This window comes from Sinohyriopsis cumingii, chromosome 10 (genome assembly GCF_028554795.1).
Source record: "Sinohyriopsis cumingii isolate HCF-2022 chromosome 10, ASM2855479v2, whole genome shotgun sequence".
NCBI lineage: Eukaryota > Metazoa > Mollusca > Bivalvia > Unionida > Unionidae > Sinohyriopsis > Sinohyriopsis cumingii.
Genome location: NC_142970.1, coordinates 3,864,516 through 3,883,452, shown reverse-complemented (window position 1 = coordinate 3,883,452; position 18,937 = coordinate 3,864,516).

Sequence of the window (18,937 nt, the reverse complement as noted above, 5' to 3'; positions counted from 1 at the left end):
GAAGCAGCAAAAAAACAAGGGTGTGAAAGTCAAACGGTCACGGTACTGTTAGACATTTTAGCAGAGTTAAGAAGTCTGAAACCAATGTATCAGACGTCTTTATTACGACCGAAGAGAATACGACCTTCCCGAGCTAAACACTCCAACCCTGTGACTAAGCCTACCGTACCACCCTTAGTGATTTCAACCAAATCATCATCATCATCAACATTACGCAGTCCAGAAGTAGGCCTTGGCCGTGGCAAAGCTTAAGGCAGTTAAAGTTGATTGTTTAAACTTGCCCATACACCAAAAAGGCCCTTTTCAGGGCCACCCATGTCTCTTGAAAAGAGATAGTCTTTCAATTGCCAACATCCATTCAAACTAAAAAGAACCCCACCATTTTACCCCTATAGTACGTGTCTGTGTATGAGTGCGTGAGTGTAGCTTCTTATTTTAAAATCAAAACCCAAAGACACTTACCTTTTATACCTAATTTATTCTTTTATAAATATTTACAATCCAATTCACAATTCACAACATAGCACTTTAAAAAGTTTATAGACATCATCTGTCTCTTTGTTCACTCTCTCTGTTTTTCGAATTACTTCACAGTCACAGTCTTTATCTCCTCTTCATCCTCACTTTCTTCCCTTCTTCTTTTCTTCTCCTGTTTCTTTTTCTTCACCTGTCTGCTTTCTTCCTCTTCTTCTTCCTCTCCAGAATCTCTCTCTTCTTCTTGCTGCTCATTTTTCTTAGGGCAATCTGGAGACCAATGTCCTTTTTCTTGACAATAATAACAGGCATCTTGACCTTTGTCTATTCTAGCCCCTGTTTTGCTTTTTTGACGGTCTGGACACTTTGAAGACCAATGCCCTTTCTTCTGACAAATATAGCAAGTATCTTGACTTTTATCTCTAAAGGAAGGAGAGAAGTCCGACGGCTGGTCTGAAGAAAATTTTCTAATGACCCCTCGCAAAGCTCTGATGAAACGTTCGATCTGGGTAGTCTCTTCCATCGTTCTGCTCGGTTTGAGAGTGAAATGAATAGTGAAAGGACAAGACACATACCCTTTATATACGCTGGTCTGCCATGACTATAAAGTAGCCCATGGAGTTTAAACTTTAGTCATTTGACTTTTTGCTATCAAGATGAAAAGATCCAATTCATTTCAGAAGAAAGAAGAAGAAAGTAAGAGGCAGAAACGTGATCTATCGCCTCGTACAAGAGCTGAAGTCTTGGCACAAATTCATGCTAGTGATTTTGAAGATGACATGAGTGAACCAGAATCCAAACCCACAGAGTCTGCACCTAGTTCAAGTTCACCAGCCAATCCTGAAAAATACTATTCCATTCGAGAGACGGAAAAGCGTCCCTCTAGAAAATTTAGAACCACGGCTTACAAATACACGATGAAGCTTAAAGATTTCAAGTCCGAAGTACCGTTAAAGAAAGCAGAAGGGTTCATTACCGAGATGTGGGATTCTTTGCTCACCACACTCAAGCGACAATGTCAACCCAAAGAATACAATCGCTTGAGACTCTCCATACAACACGACGGCTTGAAATCCCCTGTTTGGATCGAGTTTAGCAGCCCTGCAGAACTGACCGCTTCCAAAGTCATGGACAAGATTCAACACGTGCAACAATCCAATGACCACTTTGACATCACCGATGGAAAAGCCACACTGGACATGACCCACGTCTCTCCTCCTCAAGGAACCGGACAACGCAGAAAGACCTTATTGGTCAACAACCTTCGCATTACCAGAAAGAGCCTCGTTCAAATTAACAATTTTCAAGACCACATGTGTTTAGCCAGGGCTATCGTGGTGGGACGAACCTATGCCAACAAGAACGACACGGTAGAATGGAAAAGAGACTGGGAGAACATTCGAAAATCGAACCGAGCCAAACAACGAAACGAAGCAGAACTCCTGTTGCAAGAAGCTGGCCTGTCCAAAGACACACCCTGTGGCATTCCTGAAATGCAAAAATTGCAAGATGTCCTAGCTCCACGCTACACCTTGAAAGTGTACCCTCAAGAAGTGCGTGGGTCTCTGTTCTTTCGAGGCCGAGATTTTAAGGATGGAAAATACATTCACCTTTATTATCACGATGAACATTTCGATACCATTACCAGTATCACCGCATTCCTGGGATACAGTTATTACTGTGAGAAATGTGACTATGGGGTTATAACAATCGAGAGCAACACAAACAATGTGGATCGAAATGCTCAGGATGTTTGGCCTGTCAACCCTGTCTGAGCGAAGGACAAGAACGAGTGCATTGTCCTGCTTGTCTGCGCACGTTTGTCAGTCCTACCTGTTATCAACAACATTTGAAAAAATAAGGTTCACAGAAGAAATGCGCTTCTCAACTGCTGAGGTCGTGCCCCACGAGTGGACAAAGCCTATGCACCAATACTGCCAAGGCACACATATGTCGAGGAAAGAAAAAATGTCACATTTGTCACCATATCGTGGACTTGGAACGTCAATGCTACATGCAAAAATACCAACCCCAACAAGAGAAAGATGACGGTCACAAGAAGAAAGGCAATTTCATCTTTTTCGATTTCGAATGCATGCAAGAGACCGGCATTCACATTCCTAATTTCTGCGTGGCTCATCGAGCGTGTGAAAAGTGCATTCAAAAACCTATCTTTAGTCATTGCCCTCATTGCAGCAAGATTCCTGGAGGACGTAAGAAAAATCCTTCGAGGACCCAAGACGCTAGACGATTTTGCCAAATGGGTCTTAGACCCCATCGACAAGACATGGAGTAAAGAGGACATCGAACGTTACGGAGATTGTCATCGTCATGCCACAGTCATAGCCCATAATTTCTCGGGATACGATGGACAGTTTCTTTTGAGGTACTATGTGGAACATGGCACCGAACGTCCTAAAGTCACTTTGAACGGAGCCAAAATCGTTTTCATGCAAATGGGACAAGTGCAGTTTAAAGATTCGATGAGTTACTTGGCCATGCCTTTGAGTCGAATGCCTTAAACGTTTGGAATGACAGAAATGACTAAAGGGTACTTTCCACACTTTTTCAATACTGAAGGCAATCTACATGCTGTTCTACCCCATTTGCCTGAGGCTCACTATTACGACCCCGACAACATGCGTACCGAACAACGAGAAGCTTTCTATGCTTGGTACCAGGCTCACGCCTCAGACCCTTTTGACTTTCAGAAAGAAATGTTAAAGTATTGTCGTTCCGACGTGGACATTTTACGCCGTTGCTGTGGAAAATTTCGAGAGCTGTTCATGAAACACGGAGGGGTGGATCCTTTGAAAGAAGCTTGCACCATTGCCAAAGCTTGTTCCTTAGTGTACCGCCAACGATTCATGCCTGAAAACACCGTGGCTGTCATCAGCCCTCAAGCGACCAACTATGTCAAACGTCAATACTCGGTCAAAGCCCTACGCTGGTTACATTACTTGTGCGACAAGGAAGACAAATGGATTCAGCATGCCCGCAACGGAGGAGGCATTTTCGCAGACAACGTGGATGCCTTTTTGAAACTGAAGCAAGAAGCCAGTGGCTATCCGTCCTGGTGTCACACTCCCGAAGACCAAATTAAATTCAAAGAGAAATACTGGGAACAAGAAGGCATCACTTTAGACCACATCGAGAAAAACGAAGGCAGGCGATCGTTTGCCAAAGTGATGTTAAATTGCTTGTGGGGAAAAATGGCACAATGACCGTGTTTACCCAAGACGGAATATTTGACAGAACCTTCCCGCTACTTCCAGATGATTCACGACAAAACCAAATACATGAAACACGTGGACGTCGTTCGCGAGGATTTGATCTTAGTCAATTACGAAGAAGATTTGGACTTTGTACAAGCCGATCCCTTTGGGAATGTCATCATTGCAACTTACGTGACAGCCCATGCTCGCTTAAAATTGTACGAAGCTTTAGAACTGTTAGGGGATCGCTTCCTGTACTTTGACACGGACAGTTGCATCTACATCCATCGACCGGGTCAGCAACACCCTAACTTCGAAGGAAACCGTTTAGGAGCCTGGACAGACGAGCACAACGACGACAAGATTCTAAGTTTCGCAAGTGGAGGTCCTAAAAATTGCGTCTACCAATACCGGGACAAACAAGGAGAAGTGCACACGAAGTGTAAAGTGAAAGGATTGACTCTGAATTATCGTACCAGTCGAGTGGTGAACTTTGGCGTATTGAAAGAAGCCTTGCAGTCTGGAAAAGATGAACACTTTAAAGTGACCACCTATCAGCCAAACAAGACTGTACGTTTACCTTGGAAAAAGTCTATCAAATCATGTACCAGAAGCGAGTGCGACTTCCCAATCACTTTACGTTGACGTATAGACATGTTGGTATTGGTCTGTATATAAAACAGGACAATGTCCAAGATCGATAGTTCATTGTGACTACCAAGACCAAGCGAACAAGATGAATCCTTTGAAAGAGACAACATTCCAGTTTGGGGATTGTAAAAAAGTTTTACGTTCCCCAAGTGTGACTAATATTGGATGGATAAGACCCATGCATTGCGACGGAAAATGTCCGGAAGGAAACTGCAAGTGTCCATGCCGTTACCATTGTAATTGCGTAACGGACTTTGCAGACGAGTGCGATTGTGAGCCTTACGATGGGAACGATGCTGTACGTTGTGACCTTAGCGATGCCGTAAAGCATCATGGAAACCTTGTTCTCACTACCCCTATCATGGAAAGTGATGATGTGCGTGCCAAACCTGATGGATGCGAAAGCGATGCCACTCCTCCTCTTGGACACTTTACTGGGTTTCATTTTAAAGGTGGATGTCAACCTTCACGTCTACCACCCTACGGATGTCATCCAGCCCTGAGCAAACTCCTATCGATGTCACCCTACCCTCAACGAAACGAACCTGTGAAAGACGAATATTCGTTCCCTGTGCGTTTGTCTGAATACTGCAACTTTGAAAATCGTCTTCAATCGTTCAAAGGAAAATGGCCTAAGTATCTGGGAGGACCGACCTCCGAAGAATTAGCCAGAGCCGGATTTTTCTACTTGGGCAAATGGGATAAAGTCAAGTGCTTCAGTTACGGTGTGTCACTTCACCACTGGGAACCACAAGATTCGGCCTACCTAGAACATGTTCGACGGTCACCGAATTGTCATTACTTACCCTTAATGGCACCGAGACATTGAAGTAACTTACCATGTCGTTGAAGAAGAAGAAACCAGATTGGCTAGGAGTCAAATGTTGGACATCACCGAGACCAGTATTTAAACTTCATTTCAAAAATGATATTGAATCATTACCTAAAGAACTGCAAGAGAAGATTTACAAGGAAGTTTGGCAGGGGCTTGCCAGAGTGAAATCTCAATGGGTAACTGTAGAACTTTTGTGCCGAGAAATTCACAAGAGGAAAGTGAAAAAAGTCAACCAGTGTGTTAGATTTCTCTGGGTCAAGTGTGCATTCATCCTATTATATCGCTTTAGACCGTTTACATCAAAAGATTTCAATGAGATTCTTGGACGTTACCCTGAATGGCACTGGTCAGAAATTACTTACTATGTCGATTACTTTTGCTCTAGGAGAAGATTGTGAATTATACGGACTGACCTATTCATGGATACTTTACAAGAGAACATTCGTGGTTTGCCTGTGGATTTGAGAGAACGCATTTACCGAGAACTGGTCAAAATACAAGTGAAATGTAAAGAACAATTGCATCCGTTACGTCACCGGTGGTTGAACCACTGGTACCTGAATGCTATAAAAGGACTGATTCGTCTGAAAGTGTTTCATTGGTCAGACCTTTATCAACTATCCCGTCGTTCAAAGAAATGTTTTGTTACTGAAGATTCTATTTGCTACCAGGTAGACGAACTGCAACAAATTTCAGAGGAAAAAGAGTTAAAGGAATACCAACATCTTTTACAGAATGTCACCTTAGTGGAAGAGGAAACTTCTAAACGAACTGTAAAGTGCAAGTTAGTGACTAAACCATTTATATTTGCTACTGGAATAAAACCATCTCTGACCAGGCAGTACACTTATTGTCTACGAGAACAAAAATTTTTTTTAGTATGACCTGTTTATGGATACTTTACAAGAGAACATTCGTGCTTTGCCTGTGGAGTTGAGAGAAAGGATTGACCGAGAACTGGTCAAAATTCAAGTGAAACGTAAACGCAAAGTCATTCATCGGTTTTTAAATTATGCTCTTTTCCAAAGTATAAGAAGACTGATTATGAGTGGATATTACATCAGTGACAAAGGTAAACGAGGCTATTGGCCACCACCCAGTGATTCCAATAAACAGTGTATATACTTATGGATACTTTACAAGAGAACATTTTGGGCTTGCCTGTGGAGTTGAGAGAACGCATTTACCGAGAACTGGTCAAAATACAAGTGAAACGTAAAGAAAATTACATCCGTTACGTCACCAGATGTTTAATCACTGGTACCTAAATGCTATAAGGGAACTGATTCGTCAGAAATTGTTTCAGTGGTCAGACATTGTTCAACACTTTGAGGTCGCAAACGATCGACATGTTCATGTTTTTCGCTACTTCGAGATAGACCTACTGCAAAGAATTGAGGAAGAAAAGTTGAAGAATTACAAACATGTTTTATGTAACATCTGTTTAGAGAAAGAGGAAACTTCTGAACGAACTGTAGAACGAACTTTGGAGTGTAGGTTAGCACATGGAGTATTTAGATTCCCTACTGGAAAACGAATATCTCTAGGCAGAAAGTACATTTATTGCATCCGAAAAAAAGAGTATAAAAACAGGCTGCCATGCCAAGGCTTTTATCACATGTGATTGAACACATTCCGTGGAAGGAAGTCAATGACCATATTCAAACCGTGGATCATTACCATCACTTATTACAAGAACTGTATCCGTTCAATTTGGGTCGACAAGTGGTGTGTGTCTTAGTGACTTGTTTTCCGGGATTTCGTTTACCTGCCGATTCCTTGTGGACTCTTTACGAACAGTACTTAACACCCAATTCAACATGAAAGTGGTGCCTTGAAATGGTCACGAAAGACTCCTTTTGCTCAAAGCCTTGCGTTTTCATCTGGATACTTCTCGACCTCTACGGGAAAAAAAGATTCGTCAAACTTTTAGCTACCGAAGACGTGTATGACGATGTGTGTATAGCTTGTGACTTACACCCCCATTGGACATATGTACGTGCCTGGTTAAAAGGGGGTTTTGAGGCTTCGACCCAAGAAGTGGCCCAGTATGCTCGAGAGTTGTGATCCTTCCTTTCAACGTCCAAAGAAAAAATCACTTTTCAACCTGTGTTAGTGACAGTACCAGAAGAAGAACTCGTCACTCAGAACAGGACTGTCGTGGACATTCCTGAAAGACCCTTTCAGGAGGACACTTGTGTGACCTTAACCCCTGTTGAACTGGTCAGAACATTACACAAAACATGTTGTACAGAAACTTGTTTCTATTCCACGTTAATGGTTTTCATGTGCCTTTTATCGTTGTACTTAAGCCTTTGGCTTTTATGTATTTGTGTATTTCGTGTTCATGTTTAAAACATTCAATAAACGTGTCCTGAAAAAAAGTATATAAACTCTTTGTCTTGTCTGTTTTCGTGTCACAAGTGACATTCCTAACACTATGGCTACCTCTACTGTCTCTGCTCCCTCTTCCACCACTGTGAAAGTCATCGACGAACACTTAGATCGTGCCAGTTGGGAGGCTTTGTATCTTCGCCATCCCTTTAACATGCTCATTGCTGGACCTAGTGGTTCAGGCAAAACCGATTTCGTCAAACGTTTGATCGAACATAAACATCATTTGATCGATCGGCCACCTCAACGCATCGTGTGGTGTTACAAAGAGTGGCAATCGGCGTACAGCCTCTTGCGAGAAAGTCAAGGCGATTCCATCGTGTTTGTGGAAGGCATTCCTAAAGAAGACGACGTGGTCTTGTTTAAAAGCCCTCGAGATAAATCACAAGTGCAAGTCTTAGCCAAACAGTTAGGAACGCCTTGGCTGACTCAGGCGTACGACGATGCCACTCAAACTCCACACGCTTATTTACTCGTCGATTTGAAACCTACTACCCCCGATGATTTGCTATTTCGTACCCAATTGTTTCACCACTGGTGTCAAGACGGAGGGCCTGTCCTGTACACGTCTCCGTCCTCGACTTAACCCCTCCAAAAAATCTATAAAAACCTCAGACACTTTTCGTCTGTCTCACACAGTTTGAACAAAACAAATGATTTTGAAACCTGGAGGGAGCACACTCTAGGAGGGGTCATCTCTCTTAAGATGGGATCCTAATGCTAACAAATTTCTCCCCAAGAAAAAAGTCAAACGAAGCTCCAAGAAGAAAAAGAGCCACGGTGTCAAGACCAGGTCCAAAAGGAGACCGTGTCTCCAAGAACTTCTCCAGTGGCGGGACCCTCCTCTTACCAGTCACCACACCGGAAAAAGAAAAGCCCCCAGAAAAGGAAGCAGAGAAAAAGTCCCCAGAAAAAGAAAAGCCCACAAAAAACTAGTCGCAAGAGAGGCACTTCGGCCAGGACGCAGCCTTACACTCGCAAACCACGACCTGCAAGGACGGTGACCGCGTCTCCGGTAGCCTCAGATTCATTCACTTCTCCGTTGATGACACCAAGAACTGAGAAGTACGTGGAGACGTTGATCACACCAAGAACTTCTCCGTTAATGACCCCAAGAACTTCCCCAGTGGCAGGACCCTCCAATTTAGCGGCAGTGTCCGCTGCTCACAAAGTACCTTCTCCCAAAATCAAAGTCCAAGAGAGATCGGGCATGTTACAAAGTTTACTGGATTTGTCCAAGCAAGAACTGGCTCGATTTAGTCCGTTGCGTACCCCTGCACGACGTGTCATGCCTGTCCTCAAGTTGATACGCCGTAAAGACAATCAGTGGCGACGCGTTCCAGTATAAAAAAGGCCTGCGACAAAGTAGGGGTATCAGTGAACTTCCAAAAGATGTCACCTCAAACAAGTGCACACCGTCACTATCGTCAAAAAAGAGAGAGACAAAGGCAGACTCGTCATCCGACAAAGCGCTTAGCCAAGCATCGACGTTACCCTAAGAAAAGATACAGTCGTTCAAAGAAAAAGAGGCGTCAACAAAGGGGAGGATTCCTTGGCGATTTTGGAAAAAATATTGTCACATTTATGACAAAGGGATAGTCCCAAAAAAAAGATAAAAGTGTGCGTGTTAAGTCATCGACGTTAGTGTATGTTTGGTGAATGTCCCGGAACCCACAAGCAAGGATGTCACCCTCCAGAAAACATTCCTCTTCTAAACCCCAAGGAAAGAAAAGGAAAGGATTGCCTCCACGTTGAGTCAAACATGGGGACATGTTATCTGTCCTGTCCAAAGCTTCTCCACCAATGCGAAAAAACTCATTCAAACGGCCTCCAAAAGAGGTCATCGATACCGTGTGCGAATGTTGTTTGAACGTGTTGAATGGTACGATCCCTTTGTCCAAACACCAGAAACAATGCTTAGGCAAACATCGTCACGTTCTTCGCCAAATGGTTCAAAACAAAATTCCCATTGGTCAAAAGAAGAAGATGTTGGTCCAACGTGGAGGAATTTTACCAAGCTTGCTAGGCCCATTACTGAAAGGAGTCTTGGGAACCGTATTGGGAGGACTGGTGGGAGCAAGATAAAAAGGCCCTCTTGAGTCCCAAGACCTCAAAATCGACCCCTGACATCCCATGGAAGGACGAAAACTAGCTTTAGTGCCTTACAAACGATGGATGGAATACCATCGTTGGCAAGAACAACGCACCCCGCATTTACCTCCCAATTCTAATTTTAGCCAGATGTCCCAGTGACAACACGAATTGCAGTCCTTAATGGATCGCCAAGATTTGTCAGAAACAGAAAAATCGCAAAGGTACAGTCAACTCTTGCAACGACTGCAACTCTTTCACCAGAAAGCCTCAGACGAAACAGCTCTTCCCACTCTGAAAGATTTTAAGACCTTGATGAAAAGTCCAGCACCATCACTACTACCACCACCACTACCAGTGACCAAGACAGAAAAAGGAGAAGAAGAAGAAGAAGAAGGGTTTCAAACTCCACCAGAAAGTTAACAACACCATCTACCTCCAGAATTGGATGGATTAAAAAGATGATGGCCACCCCTTCTTCATCAGAAGAGAAAAAGAAGGTGAAGTCAGAAGTGAAACAAGAAAAGATATCCCCTGTTCAGACATCCTCCTCTGCGACACCTATTGCCGGTCGCACACGCAAAGTATTGCAATCCAAGAAAATACCCCAAGAGAAAAAGAGTAACATCCTCCAAGAGTGGGTGCCTTATTAACAAACAAACAAAAAATGGAAAAAGTGTTAGCAAGCATTTACTACGATCCCTCCCATTCTGCAGGTTCCGCAGGAGTTCAAAAATTATATCGTGCTGCCAAAACGCGGCTGAAAAGTCTCCGTTTACCTCAAAATGCAACGATGGTTACAAAAACAAGCTACTTACACTTTACACAAACCCATTCGACGCAAGTTTTCCAGAAGTCACACCCGAGTGGAAGGCATCGATCATCAATGGCAAGCCGATTTAGCCGATGTCTCTCATTTGGCCAGCTACAATCGCGGCTACAAATATTTGTTTTGTGTCATCGACGTCTTTTCCAAATTTGCCTGGGTTGTGCCCTTGACTTCCAAATCGAGCAGTGAGTTAGTGCGAGCCCTGCAACAAGTGTTGAAACAAAGCGGTCGTCACCCTCTTCGATGGCAAACGGACAAAGGTGCCGAATTTCTGAACCAAGCTTTCCAAAAAGAATTAAAGAAACGTAACATTCATTTTTTTACCATCGAGAATCCTGAAACCAAAGCCAGCATCGTGGATCGTTTTCAACGCACTTTGAAATAACGCATGTGGAAATATTTTACGCAACCCCACACTCTGAAGTACATCGACATCTTACCGCACCTAGTGCAAGCTTACGACCAATCTTACCATCGAAGCATTGGACGTGCCCCACAAGAGGTGACTCCCGAGAACGAAGTGCTGGTGTCTGATCGCCTGTTTGGTACGTCCACGACGAGGGCTGTCTCCAAGAAAAGTGGAGTGTTGGACGTAGGAGATTGGGTACGCATTGGCAAAACCAAACGCACTTTCGACAAAGGTTACTTACCTAACTGGACTACAGAATTGTTTCGTGTCACTGGAAGAGTGCATGGCCGTCATCCTGCCGCCTATGAATTGAAAGACATGAACGGAGAAGTGCTCAAAGGAACGTTTTATTTGCCCGAGTTACAACGTGTCACCAAAAAAGAAGACGACGTGTACGACATCGAAAGCATTCTCGAACGCAGAACCCGTAAAGTGGGCAAACGACGTGTCAAAGAAGTCAAAGTACGTTGGAAAGGATATCCACCCAGTTTTGATTCTTGGATCGACGCTTCGCAAGTCATCGACTATAAAAAGAAGTGACCATCATGCCCTTTCACACAGACTCAGCTACGGCGACCACTCCTTCACCCAGTTCTTCTCTGCAAGATTTACAGAAACAACCCTTGTGGGTGTGGTGTGGAGAACGTGTGTCTAAAACGCAAATCTTCTTTTTTTTGCCAAATCTTTGTGGTGTATTGTGTCATCGGTGCACCCATCGCCAATTTGAGTTTGCAACAAGGAGACAAACAATTGTGGACCATTTTATTGATCAGTTGCATCGGTTACCTGCTTCCCAATCCCTTCCTGAAATTCTCTTCGAACGGGAACAACGGGAACCTTGTGTCCAGTGCCAGTGTCAGTCACCACTACAACAACAACAACAACAACAACAACCCCATTTTGGGCGGAGACACTCCTCTGACTTCGAGTAACCCCTCGGACAGCCACAGAACTCTGGAATTATGAGTCACCAAAACCAATTTTACTTAACCTTACCCAGTGACAGTTCTATGGAGGTGTTTCCCAACAACACTTTGTGCTGTTACACGGCTATGGCCAACCTCAGGCCATCCAATTAGATCACGAAACCCATTGGAAAGTGGCTTTGGTAGAAATGATTTACCCAACACAAATCAAAAACATCACTGAAACTCAAAACACTTTTGACGTCGAAATTCTGGACCAAACAGTGCAGCAAAACATGATTACCAGTAATCAACATAAATCACTTCCGAAGGATACAGTACCCCGCAGCAGCAGTGACACTTCTCCTCCTTTTTACATTTATCACTTTAAAATTAACTCAGGCCATTATTTTAGTGGTCAACATCTGGTGGATGCAATCGCTGACAAATTCCATGCAGCATTTGACAAAGTTCTCACCGCACTTAAAAAATGTGTCACGATTGAGTACAATAAACTGTCTCATCGTCTACTAATTAAATTTGAAAGTGAGGAAAAAAGTATACGCATTAAATTTTGCCCTGAATTGTATGACATTTTGGGTGGAGACCTCAATATGGTCACGGATAAGCAGACCGAAAGGATTCACATCGCAGACATTGACAACAACGGGCATTTTGCGAGGTATTTTCGTTTCCCGGTAGAACTGAACCAGGGACTGAATTTGATCTTCGTGTACTCCGATGTGGTGGAGTACAACGTTTTGGGACACACCTCCGTACCGTTACTGCGTGTCATTCCTTTCAAAGTGAATTCTGCCACGACCAATGACGAGGAAGGTGGAAACACCTATCACGTTCACAGCGAATTTGTACATCCTCATTATTTACCCGTCAGCAAGTCTTATTTGGACACGGTAAACATTGCTATAAAAGGAGATCTGGGACAAAATATTTCATTCACCAAAGGAAAAGACACGGTGAAACTCCATTTTCGAAAACCGTTCTATACCGACTCGTAAGTCATGTATCCAGTGTACCGAGGGGTTGCTCGACAGCGAGGACACGCTTTAGGAGATATGTTGAAATCAGCCTTTCGTTCGGTAGCTCCGGTGTTGAAACCGATGGTGACACGCGGATTGCATGCCTTGAAAGATGCCGCACTGACGCAAGGCAAAGAATTTCTCCAAAATGTCATCATCGACAAACAAAACCCCAAAGAAGCCTTCTTGAGGGCAGGCAAAAATGTCTTGTTGCAAACGGGCAAAGACATTTTAGGCCGACGAGAAACACCTATAAATGCCCTGCACGCTACTGAGTCAAGCATTCCCGCTTCCCTGAAGCCACAGCAAGGACAAGGCAGAAAGAGACGACGAAGAAAACACTCTTTTACAAGACTTCACACGTCTAAAGCTAGAAAGACTAAGAAAAGAAGAACCGTTAGAGACTTAGACGTTTTTGATTATTAAATTATTGAGAAACAGCAAAAATGATGCACCGAGAGTCATGCGCCTGTTCCAAGTCGGAACTGGATCTGTTTGCCATGCCACCTACCATGATGACGATGCAAGAATCCCAATGGGTGGAATTTCATCCCGTCTCCTCATTGACAGATTCCGCTCCCATCGAGTTTGAAATCAAAGGACAGCCCGAAGATTACATCGATCTGAATAGCAGTTACTTGTACTTGAAAGTCAAAGTTCTAGATAAGGGAGGAGATACTATAGTAGATGAGAAAGTAGCTCCCGTCAACAATTTCATGCTCAGTGGATTTGTACTTGAATAACACACTAGTCAGTAGCAGCATGGATACTTACCCTTACCGTGCCTACCTGGAAAATCTCTTGACGTACGGAATAGACGCCAAGAATACCCATCTCAATGCCTGTGTGTTATGGGAACCTGATGATGCTGGCGAGTTTAACGAAAAAGAAACGGATTCATCCGCAAAACACAATGAGGGATTTGTAGAACGAAGAGAGAAAATATTAAATGGACAGAGTCTAAAACTGATGGATCGTTTGCATTTGCACATGTGGTTGCAAGAGAAATATTTGCTGAACGGTGTAAATGTCCGCTTGAGTCTGAATAGCAGCTGTACCGCTTTCCATTTGTAGGCTGATAGTGCTGCTACTACTGGTGGCAATCCCACAAGCAAAATCGAGGAGGCCAAACTCTACGTAAGACGCGTGGAAGTGTTACTTAAAGTGGGAAATTACATCATTAACACTTTGAACAGAACAACCGCCAAGTAGAATTCGTGTTGAATGAGTGGTATAAAGGCTTTGATAAACATTCTTCTCCTCCATTAACGTCTCTGGAGTGCCGTCGCATCGAATCTCTCTTTGACCAGAGTAAGAAGTCGGAGCTAAACGCCTTTTACTTGTCAGACATTTTCAAGCAAAAAGTCAGGATCGAATTGATCACGTATCATTACCTGCGAAGAAGAAGAAGAAGAAAACCACACAAATAAATGGATACCTGGGAACTTTATTATCTTTTGAACCACAGTTCGTATACTGCTTCTTGGAATCCTGTCGTATGTGCTAAAGATGAACTCCCTCATCGCAAACCTCAAGACCATCAAGCTTATGTGATCAGCATGGACGACAGTCATCTCCCAGGAACCCACTGGGTAGCCGTCTACTTTCCTCAAGAAGGATGTGTGGAATATTTTGATTCCTATGAATTGCCTCCTTTGAAAGACGATATCATTGACTTTATGAGAATAAATGCTCAGACCACACGATTCAATAATGTGAAATTACAAGGCACATATTCCTTGGTGTGTGTATAATATTGTGTGTATTTTCTGCATCGTGGCAGCCTGGGATATTCTTTAGAACATTTAGTGATCCTAGTTCTTCTTCTAGAAACGATGTGAAAGTAGATCGATGGTTCTGTGACCATTATTCTTATCTTTTGTCTCAAATTAGGAAACGTAGTGTCCATCAATGGCCTAATGACTTCCAACAGTGTAAATCACAATTTCGTTCACAACGTTTTCAGCCTTGCTTAAAGTAGAGTGTTATTGGAGAAAAAATGTTTGTTCTTTGAAAAAATGTTTGATGTTATATTAAATGGTTATTGTTAAAAATGTTATAGTTGTTTGTTAGTGTTAAGTGATTTTGAATAAAAAATGTTGTTATGAAGAAAAAATGCCTTTGTCTTTTGTTTTGCTATAGGTATCCTGATTCATGCTCTTTGACTTCTCTCTATCCCTCCCATAACACTCGTTGAACGTTCCGACTCGAAAACCGTGTAGGGATCTTTTCCTTCACGTCCGCGCTTTGACCATAAAACCGGGGTAATCTCCAGCCTAACCATCCATTGTCGACTCATCCTCCTACGAAGATGTGCTCCAGACTAGCTAAGCTAAACGAAGCCTACGTAAATTTGCATAGGGTCAGACACAGTCTGATACCGAAGCCTGAAGAGATACAGAATGTGAGAATGTTAAAAGTCACTGAAGACCTAATAGAAGAGCTCTTCAGAGAAGAAATTAACTGGGAGAAAGAAGAATGGACAGAGAAGTACAGACTTCAGAAACAGCAGAGAGAGAGCAGCAATAGCAACAGCAACAGCAGCAGCAGCCGCAGCAACCTGAACCTGACAAAGGCTTTGTCAACTGTCGTATCGATACCAAAGAGTTCTTCTTCTCTTTCCGAAGAAGCAGACCTTATCCTGGGAGAAAGCCTATCGTCAGAGGAGGCCGCATTCCTAGAACCTAAAAGATGGCCATAGCTTCAAGTTCACTAAAAACAGCCCTTTTCAGGGCTACCCCAACCTCTCGAAAAGAAATAATTATGAATTTGCCAATGTGTAAATGTAGAGTAGTGTAAATATAAACAATCACTCATTTTTGGTGTGATTGTATAAGTTTTGTGTGTGTGTGTGTGTGTGTGTGTGTGTGTGTGTGTGTGTGTGTGATTGTAAGCTCTCACGCACGTTTGTGTGGATAGTAGATTATAATAATGTTTTTTTGCTGTTTGACGTGCCAGGATAGTAGATTTTGGGTTTGATTTGACTCTTTTGCGTATGTGGATAGTATATTATTGATTTAAGTGATTAATGAAAATTTTAAATTAGTAATGGGCAGTAAAAAAGCGAGTGAGTGTTTCTTTTAGGTCCGCGCGTTTTAGACTTTAATGTAGGTAATTAAAGTTTTGTGTCTTGGGGGATGTTTTCCTTCACGTCCGCGCTTTTCGTATAAATAAGAAACTAATCGTCAGTCGGGCTACCCATCGTTGACTCGTTAACAACAAGACAATGAATATAAGGATTGTAAAACTTCTAGAACTCCAGATGCACCTGGAATATGCCATGCGTATAGTGAATGAGCTGGCTGCGGAGGCCATTGGTGAAGAAGGGAGAATAAAAAAGGAAGAGGAGCAAAAAAGGAAAAAAGAAGAGGAGGAAAAGAAAATAGGAGAGAGGATGGCCTACAATATTCCAGAGACAGAGGATTGGGGTGCTGAAGCCAATCATCCTCCTTCTGCGCTCCCAGTCAAAACTGGGAGAAAGATTGGAGGTTACGATGTGTCTGCGGTGCCAGACCGGGGAGGTGTAACCATTAACCAGGTGCCCTGGAGTTTAAAAAAAAAAACAGCCCTTTTCAGGGTTCCCAAACCTCTAAAAATAGAAATAGTAATCGATTTCCCAATGTGTGTATGTAGAGTAGTGTGAATATAAACACTGACTCTTTTTTAACTAGTGTGAGTGTATGTGTTTGTGTTTGTAAGAGCTCACGTATGTTTGTGTGGATAGTAGATTATGGATATGTTTTTTTGCTTCTTGTCGTGTGTGGATAGTATAGTTTGGGTTTGATTTGACTGATTTGAGTGTGTGTGTGTGTGTGTGTGTGTGTGGATAGTAGATTATGGTTATGTTATTTGTCTAGTTTTTACTGTGTGAATAGTAGATAATATGAGAAGAGAAAAGTAGGGGATGTTTTCCTTCACGTCCGCGCGTTTTAAGTGATGATCTAGGTAATATGTTTTGCGTTTTAGGGGATGTTTTCCTTCACGTCCGCGCTTTTCGTATAAGAACCCACAGTATTCGTCGTTCGCACCATTCTAAGGAATAAAGACAAGGAAGATGGTGGCTGTAACAGAACTGTTTAACAAGTTGAAGGACATTTGGTATTGGATGGTAGATGGAGCCTATGTAGTGGAAAGGATTGAACGTGAATAGAAGCATGAAGTTACCAGGGATTTTGTCAGAAGGCAAGTGACAAACCTGAAATTAGCTACGGATCTGGTGAAAGAGATGATAGAAGAAGAAGTAAAAAGACTAAGAGGCTTTATTGATTGAGAGTATGTAAAGACTGGTCACTTGAAGGAAGCCATGGATAATGTGATAGAAGTAAGGTGCTTTTTGGAAGACGTAATGGAATGGACAGAGTGGTCCTTTGTCAAACAAGGCCTGGACTAGCTTAAGAAATCGGAAGAACTTATGAGAAAAGTGATGGAGGAAGAAGTCATGAAGATCAAAAACAAGTGGAATAAAGAACGAAAGGATAAGAAAAACTTAAAGAAAAAAGAGGCCTTTGAAAAACTCAACAACAATTGGATCATAATACAGGAGAAATTCAGAGCGATAGGTCATCCAGACTGGATGCCAGAGAAGAAGAAGAAGAAGAAGAAGAAGAAGAAGAAGAAAGGAATGATGGAAAAAGTGAGAACTTTTTGGAAGAAGTGGAGGAAATAAAAGAAGATGATGATGAAACCAAAGGCCCTTTTCAGGACCCCTTCATATGCCTCGAAAAGACCTTGACTTTCATTGCCTACCCCTTTTTTCAAAAAAAAAAATACAGACCCCTCCCTGTTTAAATTTCCCATGTTCAATTTCCATAGACCCATAAGGTCGGGACCGTATTAAAATAGGGTCCCGACCCTGTTCCATTTCCCCTTGTCCCTATAATGCCTATGATGTTTGTCCTGTTTGTCCAGTTATAGGGACAATGGGAAAAACTAATGTTCTTTTCCCATGTTAAATTCCCCTTGTCCCTATCATGCCTATGCCTTATAGGAAAAAATTTCAGGTACTACGGAAAACTAATGTTATTTGCCTAATGTTAATTTACGTAGTCCCTATATTCAATATTCATTTTTTTCATAGTACTTGCCCTAGTCCATAAACCAACCCTATTCACTACTCAAGTGTGACGATATTTTGCCATCAATCATAGGTCAAGACGCATCATCCTATGACACATGTGATAAGCCACCACGCTCGTTTTTACACGGGCTTTTGCTAGTATCCTTCTACGTTGGCAAAGAGAGAGAGAGAGAGAAAGAGAGAGAGAGAGGGTTTACCGTGAAGGTATGTATGCATGGCCTATCTCTATGTTTATTGTTGATTAGTCTGCTGCATTACCAACTAACTCAATGAGAGAGAAAATCTTGGAGTAGAGCAGCCTTGTGATATTTTAATATTAAATAATCTCTTTTCAAACCCTTATCAATAAGGTTTTTAATAGGAAGAAAGCAATAAAGACAAACAAAACATTAAATAGATTACAGCATGTATCTTTCTCCTAACCGAAAAACGTGTCTTGACAGGCTATTGCATCATTGCTATTGCGAATACTGTATTAAAATCCCACAGACATAGAACGTGTATTAAGAACCGTTAAGAAGTCATAGGCTCTTGAAGGTTACTTGGTGCAAGTTAAATTTCTTTTTGTCTCTCACTTCATAGAATTCCCAGTATTATCTTCCTTATGATGAGAGAGAGAAAGAGAGAGAGAGATCAAAGGGAAAGCACTGTGGATTTCGATGTAATTGTGTCCCATGTTTAATTCACTTAGAAGACAGGTATTATTAATATTTTTATCGTGACTTTATTACATCGTTATGATTAACAATATTTATGTATGCTTATTAATGCGCCATGAGCGGATTACAATTTGATATACCAATAGTAGCGATATATCATATTGCTTTATACCAACACGTTAAAAGCCAGTCTGGAATAGTAACATGCCATATAAATAAATTCCCATCATAGATATCTCAACAATTTGCAGTTCATTAGGAGACACTATACAGTCATCTCTTGTTACGACATATAACCTAAAACTATAACTAAATGTTTATATTCGAGGAAGAAGCTGATGGGAAAACAAACCATGCT